At 38.4% G+C, this 12,173-nt stretch overlaps 5 non-coding genes across 5 annotated transcripts; 3 read left to right on the top strand and 2 right to left on the bottom strand.

The window, feature by feature from the left end:
* Positions 1-1,681: 1,681 nt before the first annotated feature.
* On the bottom strand, positions 1,682-1,753 carry Trnae-cuc. The gene has a single exon. It is a non-coding gene; the product is annotated as a tRNA-Glu (tRNA).
* Positions 1,754-3,755: 2,002 nt separating this feature from the next.
* On the top strand, positions 3,756-3,827 carry Trnae-uuc. The gene has a single exon. It is a non-coding gene; the product is annotated as a tRNA-Glu (tRNA).
* Positions 3,828-5,007: 1,180 nt separating this feature from the next.
* Positions 5,008-5,080, bottom strand: Trnam-cau. Its single transcript has one exon. It is a non-coding gene; the product is annotated as a tRNA-Met (tRNA).
* A 1,415-nt stretch (positions 5,081-6,495) lies between these two features.
* Positions 6,496-6,567, top strand: Trnae-cuc. The gene has a single exon. It is a non-coding gene; the product is annotated as a tRNA-Glu (tRNA).
* Positions 6,568-10,288: 3,721 nt separating this feature from the next.
* Trnay-gua lies at positions 10,289-10,378 on the top strand. Its single transcript is given in 2 exon segments — positions 10,289-10,325; positions 10,343-10,378. It is a non-coding gene; the product is annotated as a tRNA-Tyr (tRNA).
* Positions 10,379-12,173: the final 1,795 nt, after the last annotated feature.

Below are 12,173 nucleotides of genomic sequence, written 5' to 3'. Positions count from 1 at the left end.
AGGAGAAGTACCATCATTAATATGGATGTTGATTACATTGTTTTCGAAAGCGTGTTTGAATCCGCTCACGAACTGACTTTAAATTCAGTTCAATGTGGTCTAGTCTTTGGGATACCTGGCTATCTCCCAGAAAGCCAGGGTTCGATTCCCAGAATGGGAAAAATTTTACTTACCAATATGTCATATATTGATAAATGACATTAGCACAGTACTTACAGCCATCGATAAAATATGGAAACAATTTAAACCCGGAATTAATCAATTTGATTCTTTCGTTTTATTATTAGGATTGAAAAATACTGTATATCGTCTCCCTTCGAAATACTAAAAAGTGTTCGACCATGTTTTACTTTTCAGAATAACAAAGTTTAAAGAAAAAGGAATTCATATAATTTACAAATCCCGAGTTGTCTAGTGGCTAGGATACGTGACTCTCACCCGCGAGGCCCAGATTCGATTCCCAGCACGGGAAGTATTTTCGAGCTAGTGTACTACTGAATCAGGCGAAGCTTATCGTATGCAGGTGTAACACTTCCCTATATTCCCCATCAATGAACAATGTGTGATTCAGCCAAACAAACATATATAAGAAGCTTACTGATGTACACTATGTATTTATCAAGGACAAGGCAGGAAAACTCATGTCCTGTTACGTCACAGATTCTTTGTAGTTGACGACACAGTTTGAGCGCTGGAAACTTCAAACATTTATTTAATTTGAAAGGGTTATAGTTTTGTCTTAACTGTATAAAGGTCGAATATTGCAATGGTTTTAAATTAATTAATTTCTAATTCATCACTAACAGAGTCAAGCAACCATAAGGTGGTCAATGTCTTCTATTAGTAGTGTTGTTAAGTATAACAGTTTAGAGGCAATACACAGACTATTAAGTACGAGGAACACTCATGATAACACATCTTCATCAATAGTGTTATACAAAAGCAGTAAAAACACACTACCCTTAAATGAAAGAAAAACTATTCACAGTGACTGATAAAACTGGATCATTACATACAGTAGGCCTTTTCCCTCACATAAAATTTCCGGCAAAATCCTTTCTGAAGCTTGTAGAAAACTCACATCGACTCATCCCCCTCCTGTATCTGATAACTTGTGTATTTATGTATGTCAGTAGCGTAATGTGAGAACATCAAGCACAGTAGTGCTCTTACTTGACCTAATGTAGTATGTATTCACCGCAACCCCAACAGCTGCTACGTCTGGGGGATGATGAAGGTTACAACATTGATATACTGTTTTGCAAAGAGTCGACAACTTATAAAACTTATAATGTTTACACCTGGAAGATATAGTCAACAACACAACCCCTGGTGTGGATTTGAGGGAAAAATCAAATTAAAAAAAAATTAAAAATGCATCACTTGGCTTGAGTTAACATCTCCCTCGAGTTCAATAATTTATACATTATCTATGTTACGGCACCACCCGTTGACTGCCATCACAATTTCTGTAATCTTAGTTCACATTAAATACTATTAAAAGTATTTTCTCATATCTGTCGCACAACTTCGACAAAAAAAATATGAAATGGACTGCGAACACTTCTCTGGTAATCAGAACACCTTCAAAGGCACTTTTGTTGTTTCTAATATGATGTGTAATGATCTACTTCTGGATCAGCTCAAGAAGTCTTCAACAAGCACATCTCAACAAGAAGTATTCCCGTGCCGGGAATCGAACCCGGGCCTCGCGGGTGAGAGCCGCGTATCCTAGCCACTAGACAACACGGGAGACATAGAGACAACGAAAAAAAAATAACTATACTCAGTCGGCTCTGTGCTCGCCAATATTGACTTGACTCACTGTGAAGAATTTCTACAGTGACAACTGACGGGGGGGGGGGAGGCAGCGTGTATTGCTGCCAGGCGTACAATTGCTGCAATTATATACCCACAGTTACAAAACCATTCTACTTAGGACACAACTCTGAGAGAAGATTGGGAGTAACATGAAACAAAGCACAGGACCAACAATTGTGGAAAAGGAAGACCCGAGAGAACGACCCCACAACAAACATGATAACAAAATAGGGATCACAGGACCAAGCATTAAAGAGTGGCGAAGACCCGAGCCGCCAACTTCACAACAAACGTTAAAATACAATTCACATTGAAGGGAATTTAGACGGAAATCCCCATTGCTTAGATCACCATTCGAGAGCAGTACCGTACATTATTGGTAGAAATAAGGATAAGACTCTCAATATAATATTTAATAATGCTTAAGACAGCTCATCAAAAGAATACGCGAATCCCAGATGAATGGTTTGTCTGTCTGGTTTGTCCATCTCCTTAACTCTTTATATTGAGATCATTACATACATGGTGTTTCCTAGGTCGCATACTATAGGAAAATTAACGTGTTTTTTCCGGGAAAAGGAGCAATGCAAATAACGAAGATGTGTATATGGTGGAATCTGGCTTTCCGTAGATGAATATTAAACGACCCCTCCTCCCGTGTTAATTTCTCTGCCGTCTTCGTTAATTTGTTGATTCCCTCACCTTAAAGAAAAACATACATTTTCCTACGGTATGCGATCTAAAAGACACCCTGTAAATTATGATACGGGTAATTTGTTTAAAAATTATAGTTCAACTTATATGAATAACAACGTCAAATTAGCTGTAATTCAGGTTTACGGTAAATAGATTATTAAAAACTTATCCCCTCCCGACTGATAAATCCTCATAACTTCATAATGAATTTTCTACACAATATATCACCAACTTGTTTCATATTTAATAATCTAGACGAGATATTTGTTCAAACTAATCCCATCAGTTAACTCCAACCCTGTCAGTAATATCACCGCTGGAAAATTTATACCTATAACTTTCCGGCTAAATAAATGGTTTCAATTTCAGAGTGTACCCGACATTGTCACGTAGTTGTGGCCTAATTTGTACAATAATGTTATATATATATATATATATATATATATATATATATATATATATATATATATATATATATATGGGAAGGGAGGCGGGGTGACAGCTGTTGACAGATGGAACGGGAAGCGAAGTGACAAATGGGAAAGACGGTGGGATAGCAGACAGGACAGGACGGAAGGTGAGATGGCAGATAAGAAGGAAGAAACAGTGACCAGGTGCATATCAATAAAAACCACGCGCTGTTAATCTTCATTAGCACCCCATTATATAGTTACTGATGATAATAATAATAATAATAATAATAATAATAATAATAATAATAATAATTAACGGTTTATTGAAAGAGCCTAGCAGCCAGAAGGCGCGCGCCAGTTGGTCATGGAGAAGACAAAGATGCCGTGACAACGAAAACAGGACAAAGAAACTATGTTCTGTTTAACAACTATTCACACATTTTATATACCGGTCAAGGTTAGTGATTATAAACATAGATCCGTCAATCCGCATTGGTGACTAAATTACCTTTTCCATCCCGGGAATCGAACCCGGGCCTTCTGGGTAAAAAGCCAGGTATCCTAGCCACTAGACCACATGATAATAAACTTAGGTAAGATTCTTGATCAAACTGAAGCAGGCTTCGAAACTTAAAAGATTATTGAAAATTTTAAGATCGCGTTAGGATTCACTCCCAGCTTATTTTATCTCATGATTAACCACCCTAGAGCTACCGAATCATCAATTGAAAATTCAGGGCATATTGGATCGTTACTGAGTTTCAAACGGAATTTCAATATTCGAACAACTGTGTTAGATTTTTCATGGAAATCCCATACCTTAAATCCCATGTGGTCTAGTGGCTAGGATACCTGGCTTTCACCCAGGAGGCCCGGGTTCGATTCCCGGCATGGGAAAGGTTTTCTTTTGACATGACTTGACAGACATCTTTGCCCACAGTGATGAGTGCTTGGTTCGAGCTTACCGGGAGTGAAGTGGGGGACACGAGTTGTTAGCGGATCAAGGGCAAAGGATTGTCCAGGGAAGAGAGTGCGAAGGGTGTTAGGGAGTCAAAATCAACTGATAAGGAACAAAGCAGATACTACTGTGCTTCAAAAGCTGTTTTTCATCACGTCGCCTGAGTTAGATCATACCGTACACGAGACATCAAAGATGAAGAGATACATCCCCTGGGTTATCGCTGAAAGGTCGAGTGCCTTATCATTTACACATAATGGCGTCACAAGGAAGATATAGAATAATTTCTCTTACTTGGCAGTATTATAAGAGGTCCAAAACTGTCATTTTTAAATATAAAGAAAGGCTTAATCAACACACACTACTGATTACACTCATTGATGATGTGAAAGTATATTTTTCTGCCCAAGCTCAAAAAATAAATGCTAAGATTTAATAACTAACAGTAGCACGGATCAGACTATGCTTCATCTATTCATGAGTGCGCAAAATATAGTAATACAGTAGTTCGCTGTTAAACTCCTAGGAAACTATTCGCCACATTTCACTTAATTTGCGAATATGTGCGAATTCAAACGCCTACAAACAGTAAACGTAGATTTTAAGTACTATAATTTATTTTACCTATCATTGTATACTGCGTGTGTTTCCTTTATTCTTCCACTAAACCTCCTTCACTCGTCACTAGCCATTGATTGATTGATAGTTTGAAAATTAGAAGGAGAGAACTTCCCTAATGCATGACCGTAAGAGAAAACGGCAATTTCGTCAACTCTGAGGTTATCTTTTTTTTTATAACGATAATACCAAGAGTAGTAATTATCAGACCTCTTTTAAATAAGAAATTCTTTTCAATAAATTACTTACTTCATATTCAATCCCATGTTGTCTAGTGGCTAGGATACTTGGCTTTCACCCAGGAGGCCCGGTTCGATTCCCGCCATGGGAATAGATTTTTCATAACTTAAAACGTAGCAGACTTTTGTATATTAAATATTTTACATTTATCTTACCACGGTAATCTTTGTGCTTTGAAAGGTTGATAAACTAGAATTTAAGTTTGTTGGAGTAACAATTTACGACATATGCCATCTTACACCTCTTGATCATGAAAACGTCTGCCCCGAGTGAGGATCGAACTCACGACCTTGAGATTATGAGACTCACGCGCTGCCTACTGCGCCATCGAGGCTATAAACAATATATTTTATTTGTCTCATACCACTAAAAGTTTATATTTGTTAAATACGTCAATTGGATACTGATTCACTGTTGTCAGTATTTAGAGGACCGAACACGCTACCCAAGTCTACCCTTGAATTCAGCAAATCTGTAATTTTACCCAACAGCTAATCCTAACTTTCTAAATGATTATATAAAAATTATCTTCCTTGGTCGTCAGTGATAGTTCACTATACAGTATATACTACCGCGTTATACCTCAGGACTTAAGTAAGTACTCTCATTCAACTCCAGAAGTAATACCTGATCATACTAATGCAAGACGTTAATAACACTGCGCTACAACATCTTAGTAGGTCTTTTAGTGTAACTTGGTTAGTACTTACTATATAGTCCATCAGGAATTATGAGAGATGTTCATGTACGACAAAAATTCCTTGCTACTTACAATATCCGACTGGTGACTTCCTATACACATTTCAGCATTTTCCACTCGTCTTTGAACAATTTAGATTTTTTCTAAATATAAATAAATACACAAGCAGAAGATTATCGTAAAAAAAACGGGACCGCCTTTGGTTTTACTTGGCTTACTCGAAAGACAAATATTGTACTGTAATATTAATGTACAATGTCACAAACTTTCATATATGGTACAGTAGATAACTATTGACTAGGGTATTACAAAATAAGTATATCTTCACTTCTAATTGTTGTAATAATATTATTGCGCTTAAAGCGCGTAACAAGGTTAATGCACTAGCGTCTAGTGCATTATTAACTCTGTAGTGGATTCCTCCCCTACAAACGCTGTTTGTAGCCGAGTAGCCGACCCCGCGAATTCCCCAGTGTGTGCCTCGTGGTCTACGTCGACCAACGCCGCCTTACATGACGGAGGTCAACTATTAAGCCACGCCTACCTCCGCTATATAAGACCTGACCTCGTGGTGACCTAGCTCTCTCTTTCTACTTACAGCCAGTCTTCAAGTAACACCACCACCTCCGCTCCCGCCGGCGAGCGTGGCGACCCACAAGCTGGTCCTCCTCTGAGCACCCTCACCAACCAGCTCTCTCTACATCACGCTTGTAACCACGCTGCCACTTCCCAGCACCAAGCTGCATTGTACATCCAATACAATATGTATACAGAGAGCACATTGTGAGTTTCCTTTCTCCATCCCATCCTGAGTGTGAACCAACATCTCGTACCCCACAACTCTGTATATCTTTAATTGATGACGTACAGTATATTTACTGACCTCAAATAGTCACTTAAAACCTCGCTTGTTGATACCCATTAATACATTATAACATCAGCATTTGAAGTTAAGAATCTTTCAAAATAAAAAGTATTTTAAATTTCTTTAACTTACTTTTATGCATCACAGATCGGTAAATGTTCCCTTCAATCCACGGGTAATGGAATCCCGTGTTGTCTAGTGGCTAGGATACGCGGCTCTCACCCGCGAGGCCCGGGTTCGATTCCCGGCACGGGAAAACTTTTATATTTTTATTATTATTGTTATTATTATTATTATTTTCCAGTAAACTACCAACTACATGTAAATTTCCATATGATATACAGTAATTTTAATGCATGCATATATTTATATATATATATATATATATATATATATATATATATATATATATATATATATATATATATATATATATATATATATATATATATATATATATATATATATATATATACAGTACAGTATATATATTATTTATTTAATTTTTATTTTTTATATTTTTTTTAAGATTTGTAGGAATGTTACCTACGCGGACTTAGCGTGTTTAGAAGCGATCCATTTTCAACCTCCTCATTTGAGGTGGCATGTTAGGAACTATACACCAAACAGCCATCCCAGGTATTTGAAAGTGGTTTGCTCGAGCCCTCAAGTCACAAGGTAACGCAAATTGTCACTAAATGCAGTGCTACTACACCAGGCACGAACTCTTTAATATCTATTTATCTATGATTATTTAATAACGAAATGGACATGTATCCAACCAAAGACCTTAACTTCCGGTATTCGTTAATATTGGCCGAGGCTGATGACTAATCAATCAATCAATGGCTAGTGACACTTGGAGAACACATCCTCCTGAGCCTTTCACTTGGTGGTGGTTTGTTCGTAGCGCTGGCATTTATAGCAGCGTTTGGGTCTGCAGAAGGGCTTCACTGCCACGGTTTACCAGGTCAGCTGAGCCTCTTTGGGTAACGTTTCATAGTGTCCTACAAGGGCAGTTGTTTCTGACAGTTTTTTTAGACAGCAGAGTTGTTCCTTGAGAAGTTGGTTGATTTCTTCTGAGTCCATGTATGTTATTTGAGGGTAGGATATCACTCCTAGCTTCAAGTTGTGCCCCTGGTGGACTATCCTTTCAACTCGTATGCCGTTGATGTCGGTGAATTGTGGTTGTTGAAGGAGTTGGCCATATTCGGCGAAGGTGATTTTTAGGTCACCGTTCACCTTAAGGCACCTTGATGATTCCCTCGATTCCTCCAGAGTTAAAAAAAAAGTCTTTAAGAACGAGGAAGTTTAGTAGTTTTGGGCAGGTTTCCTCAACCGGGCGCAACCGGATCACCTTCATGTCTTCGTGGAACATGGTGTGTGTGGTGTGTGTCGATGCAAATGACCTAGATTACTGCCATACGCAGTGGTCATTTATCCGGTCATGACATCACCCTCGACCAATCAGAACGAATGACGGACAAAGAACAGAAGTAATTAAAGGTCCGAGCGTGACTTAACAAATAACCACTGCCTTTACATAATCAACACCTAGCAGCGATTTTCAACCAATATGCCGCGAAGCATCCGTAGGTGTGCCGCGGGAGTTTAAATAGCCTTTGGATAGCACTGTGGGGAGCCAGAAAAAGAAAAAAGAAATCGAAGTTGAAATTTTTGAACTGACAAAAGGTTGCAGACTGGACAAAAATCTTGTCAGTGTAATTCTACAAACATTTGTCGCTACTGAGTAAAAACATTGAAAAGTATTTCCCATCACTTGATGTATCTTCCTTGGATTGGGTGAGATCCGTTTGAGGTAAGTGCGTGCGAGTCAGAAACGACAGAGGACTGAAACTGAAGCACCTATCAAGAGATATGACTTCATTCTGGTTGTCCCTTCGAGAGGAATACTCCATCATTACAAAGAAGGCAATTGAAGCACTTCATCCTTTCTCAACATGGTATCTGTGTGAAGCTGGCTTCTCTGCCACGAACACAATGAAAAGCAAGAACAGGTCGCGGCTTCAAACACTGGAGGAGGACTTGAGGGTCTGCCTGTCGACCTCGGACAAGGAACAACACCAAGCTCAGGTTTCCCACTGATATTTTTATGTAAGCAAAGGCCTTTTATTTTTACTAAAGTTTGTAGTAGGTAGTAGGCAGCTACCCAACAGGGAGGTACTACCGCCTGGGAAGATATTGGAAGCATAATGTGTTGTCTAATGGTAGACCCTGCTGCCATATGGCATCACGAAAATTGTGACCAAGTCCCAGGTTGCTGATCTGACTTTCTGCTTCATTTACACACAATTGCAGGGTCTCAATTGTTTCTCTAACCATTGACAACACAACATACATATATCGTTTCTCACTTTTGATCTTTTTTTTCATTTTTGTATTTATAGTTCTTTATTATTAAAATTATTATTATTATTACAGTTACTGTATAATTATCATCATTATTTTATTATTTTATTTTTGTTTGTTTTATCATAAATTTTATCTATTATGAATTATTATGACTATTATTATTATTATTATTATTATTATTATTATTATTATTATTATTATTATTATTATTATTATATTTTCGCCCCCCAGGCCCCGATGTGGGTCAGTGACCTGTGTCCGGGTGGGCTAATCCCCGTAAAAAAAAAAAAAAAAACTATATCTGTAAGTTTCATATTATTTTTTAATGAATGGCATCGTTTTCAATGACATCTTGTTTCAATGTGTAGTAATAACAAAAATGCACAAAACATTCAAATTATTTTGAAAACCATGATCAACAATATACTTAAGGCAATAAAATTAATAAATTTTTAGTTTTTTTTTTAATTATGAACACATTCTTATCATTCCTTTTCTTTTAAATGATCAAATCTATCCTTAAATACTGACGGTGTGACTCGACCATTTTAGTGCCTGGCTCACTGTGCCGTGAGATAAAAAAGGTTGAAAATCACCGAGTCCTAAAGCATAGTTATACTGTTATTTTCTTCAAGGATACCAAGAACGTTCGATTTTGCGCTGTATCTTACGTTTGCCAGCTAATGCACTGTTACATCAGCAGTTATGAAGAAAAAAAACCCTCTCCCCAATTTAAGAATGTTGGTCTCAGCATTTTTTTTTTCAACAAATAATGAATCTACTTAATAAAGAGATGACCCAAATCACTACGGTCTACTCGTAGACTCTGCAACGGGCACATCGAGGTGAGCAACATACCCTCCCTGAGGGATTGGAGCGCCTGAACTTGCCTAGCTTATACTACAGACGGGCAAGGGGAGACCTAGTTGAGGTGTATAAGCATCTCAGGGGGCACTACTCAGTTGAGTGTCCTTACTTGGAGCTGGCGGACGCTCGCCCCACAAGGGCTCACAGTTCAAGATTGAAGAAGCCGCAAGTCCAGAAAACCGTGAGGGCAAACTTTTTCGGAGTGAGAGTTGTAAACTCTTGGAACAATCTACCAGAGTGTGTTGTGACGGCACCGAGTGTGAGCTCTTTCAAGACAAGACTTGAACAAAACTGGAGCAGGTTCAGGTACATTCAGGAGCCGGTGCATGCCTAGTAGCTGCCAACAGTGCGTGACAGAGATATGACCGATCGCCTGGGTGGCTAACGAGCCGATCTTTTGGTGAAGAAGATAAATGAAAAGGAAAAGTCATCAGAGACGTGACCGATCGCCCAAGCGGCTAACAAGCCGATCAGTGGCGAAGAGTATAAAAGTAAAAGTATAAGCCCTGGTGGGATGATCAGTCATATGATGTAAAGAAAAAATTCAACAGCATGGTGTACAGCTCACACACACTTGTCCTTCGATTTACTTCTGTTTTTCTCCACTATTTATGCATGGTGTTTAACTATCCTGACACTCTCATCAAGATGATTCTAATCCTACTACATTACAAATAAAATAAATTTGATAAATAAATAATTGAATTTCAAAAAACGAAGTCGGGTTACTTTCAGTGCCTTCGATAGCTCAGTTGGTAGAGCGGTGGACTGTAGTTGGAAATGAAACGGACATCCATAGGTCACTGGTTCGAATCCGGTTCGAAGGAATTTTTTTTTACTGGGGGGGAGGAAACTAGCTACAAATAATAAATATTTTCATCTTTCGTGTGTGCTAGTTACTTTAAAAACAGAATACTATTACAGTATATAATAAAATATTAATGATATAAATCATCTTTAGCTTCTCAACTATGGCCGACTTGCTAAGCACTTCACTAGACTATGTTCGATTCTTACAACATTTAAATGTTAAAGGCTTGGGGTAGCGCAATACATTACCACATGGCACTAGCGGTCTCACCGATGTTAACTTACACGATCTGTAGAACGTTACTGTATCTCACTTTTGAATTTTTTTTTTTTTTTGCATTTTTAAGTAGCATAAATCCCGCGAGGCCCGGGTTCGATTCCCGGCATGGGAAAAAGTTTTAGAGAAAGAGAGAAAAAAAAAATTCCTTTCATACGTCTATCAGTCCCGATATAAACACCGACCCTAATGGCATAAATGTGGCACACCGCTAATCCGTTGCCGAAATTATGATACTTACCCAGACTCATATCTTTAAAGATTTGTATGTGGTATTTTGCCTTATTTGACTCAAGGCGGACGAACCCACTAAACTCGCTCATCAAATAAAAAAAAACGAAAGAGAAAGCGAAGACAGTAGTCATTATAAAACTGATGCTACCTATCAGAATCTTTTGTGAATACCATTCGTCTTCAACGATTAGTGAACGAGGTTTAATTCGTAGGATGAAACATCTATGATCCCTCACGCCTTGAGGAGCGAGCAACACGGTAATTTTCTATTCTTGCCCGATCCTTTTCCTATACAGCACCGAGATTGTGCAGTCGTGAACAGAAGTCCTGTCGCCCCTTGTGCTGTTCCGCGAACCAAGAGATTCAGACTCATGAACCCGAAGCAGTAGACACTGGTGCATTATTCTGCCCATAAATGCTTCGGATTCATGAGTCTGAATCTTAGGGTTCGTGGAGCAGCAGAAGGGGCGACAGGACTTCTGTTCAAGACTGCACAATTGGTGCCTACACCCATGAAGCAGCTGATCTCTGAGGAGGCCTTTGAGAAACAAATATTTTTTTTTAAAGCTTATGATCCTGAAGAGGTGTACCGGTGATGGAGAATTACAGGGTTTAGCAAGTGTTACAACTTAAGGGTATATGAACTGTCACTTTCGTTGATTTTATTTTTATTTTATTTATTTATTTTTATTCTCAGGTCCTAGATTTTGTACTATTTCAAGCGCTAGCGAATTCTTTATTAGAACTGGAACTACTGAGAAACAAAAGACCAAATAATATTAATAAATACACTCCTTGAAATAGTATAAATAACTTTGGCAAGTGTCCCCCCCCCACCCCCCCCCCCAAAAATAGGTCACAAAAAAAATATCTGAAACGTCATGTGTTTGATGTTCGACGGCCGTGTAAGAGTATAACTCAGATGAATTTCTTCCGTGTATCGTACGTGTGTGTTCATTCTTCTAACAGTAAATGCCCGTTTAATTACTTCTTCTTTTTTTAGGAAAGGGGGGGGAGGTTCCTTGTATAAGCCTTGATGGCCCAGTAGGCAGCGCGTGAGTCTCATATTCTCAAGGTCGTGAATTCGATCTTCACTCGGGGCAAATATTTAAGCTATCAGTTTTGAAGCTTAATAATAACATGGTATTGTTTATAGTCTACGTGCGTTTAAGCGCTATCAGTTTTAGTGTCTATAAGCCCCAAAAATAGCACCTTACAACTTTTAAATTGCATACTTATAACACTGTTCAGAGTCGTCACCGATATACGGCACTCAAGGTTACGACACACGCACACACGCT

Source organism: Homarus americanus, unplaced genomic scaffold, assembly GCF_018991925.1.
Source record: "Homarus americanus isolate GMGI-L3 unplaced genomic scaffold, GMGI_Hamer_2.0 scaffold16430, whole genome shotgun sequence".
Taxonomy (NCBI): Eukaryota; Metazoa; Arthropoda; class Malacostraca; order Decapoda; family Nephropidae; genus Homarus; species Homarus americanus.
This window is presented reverse-complemented; position numbering and strand designations above follow the sequence as displayed.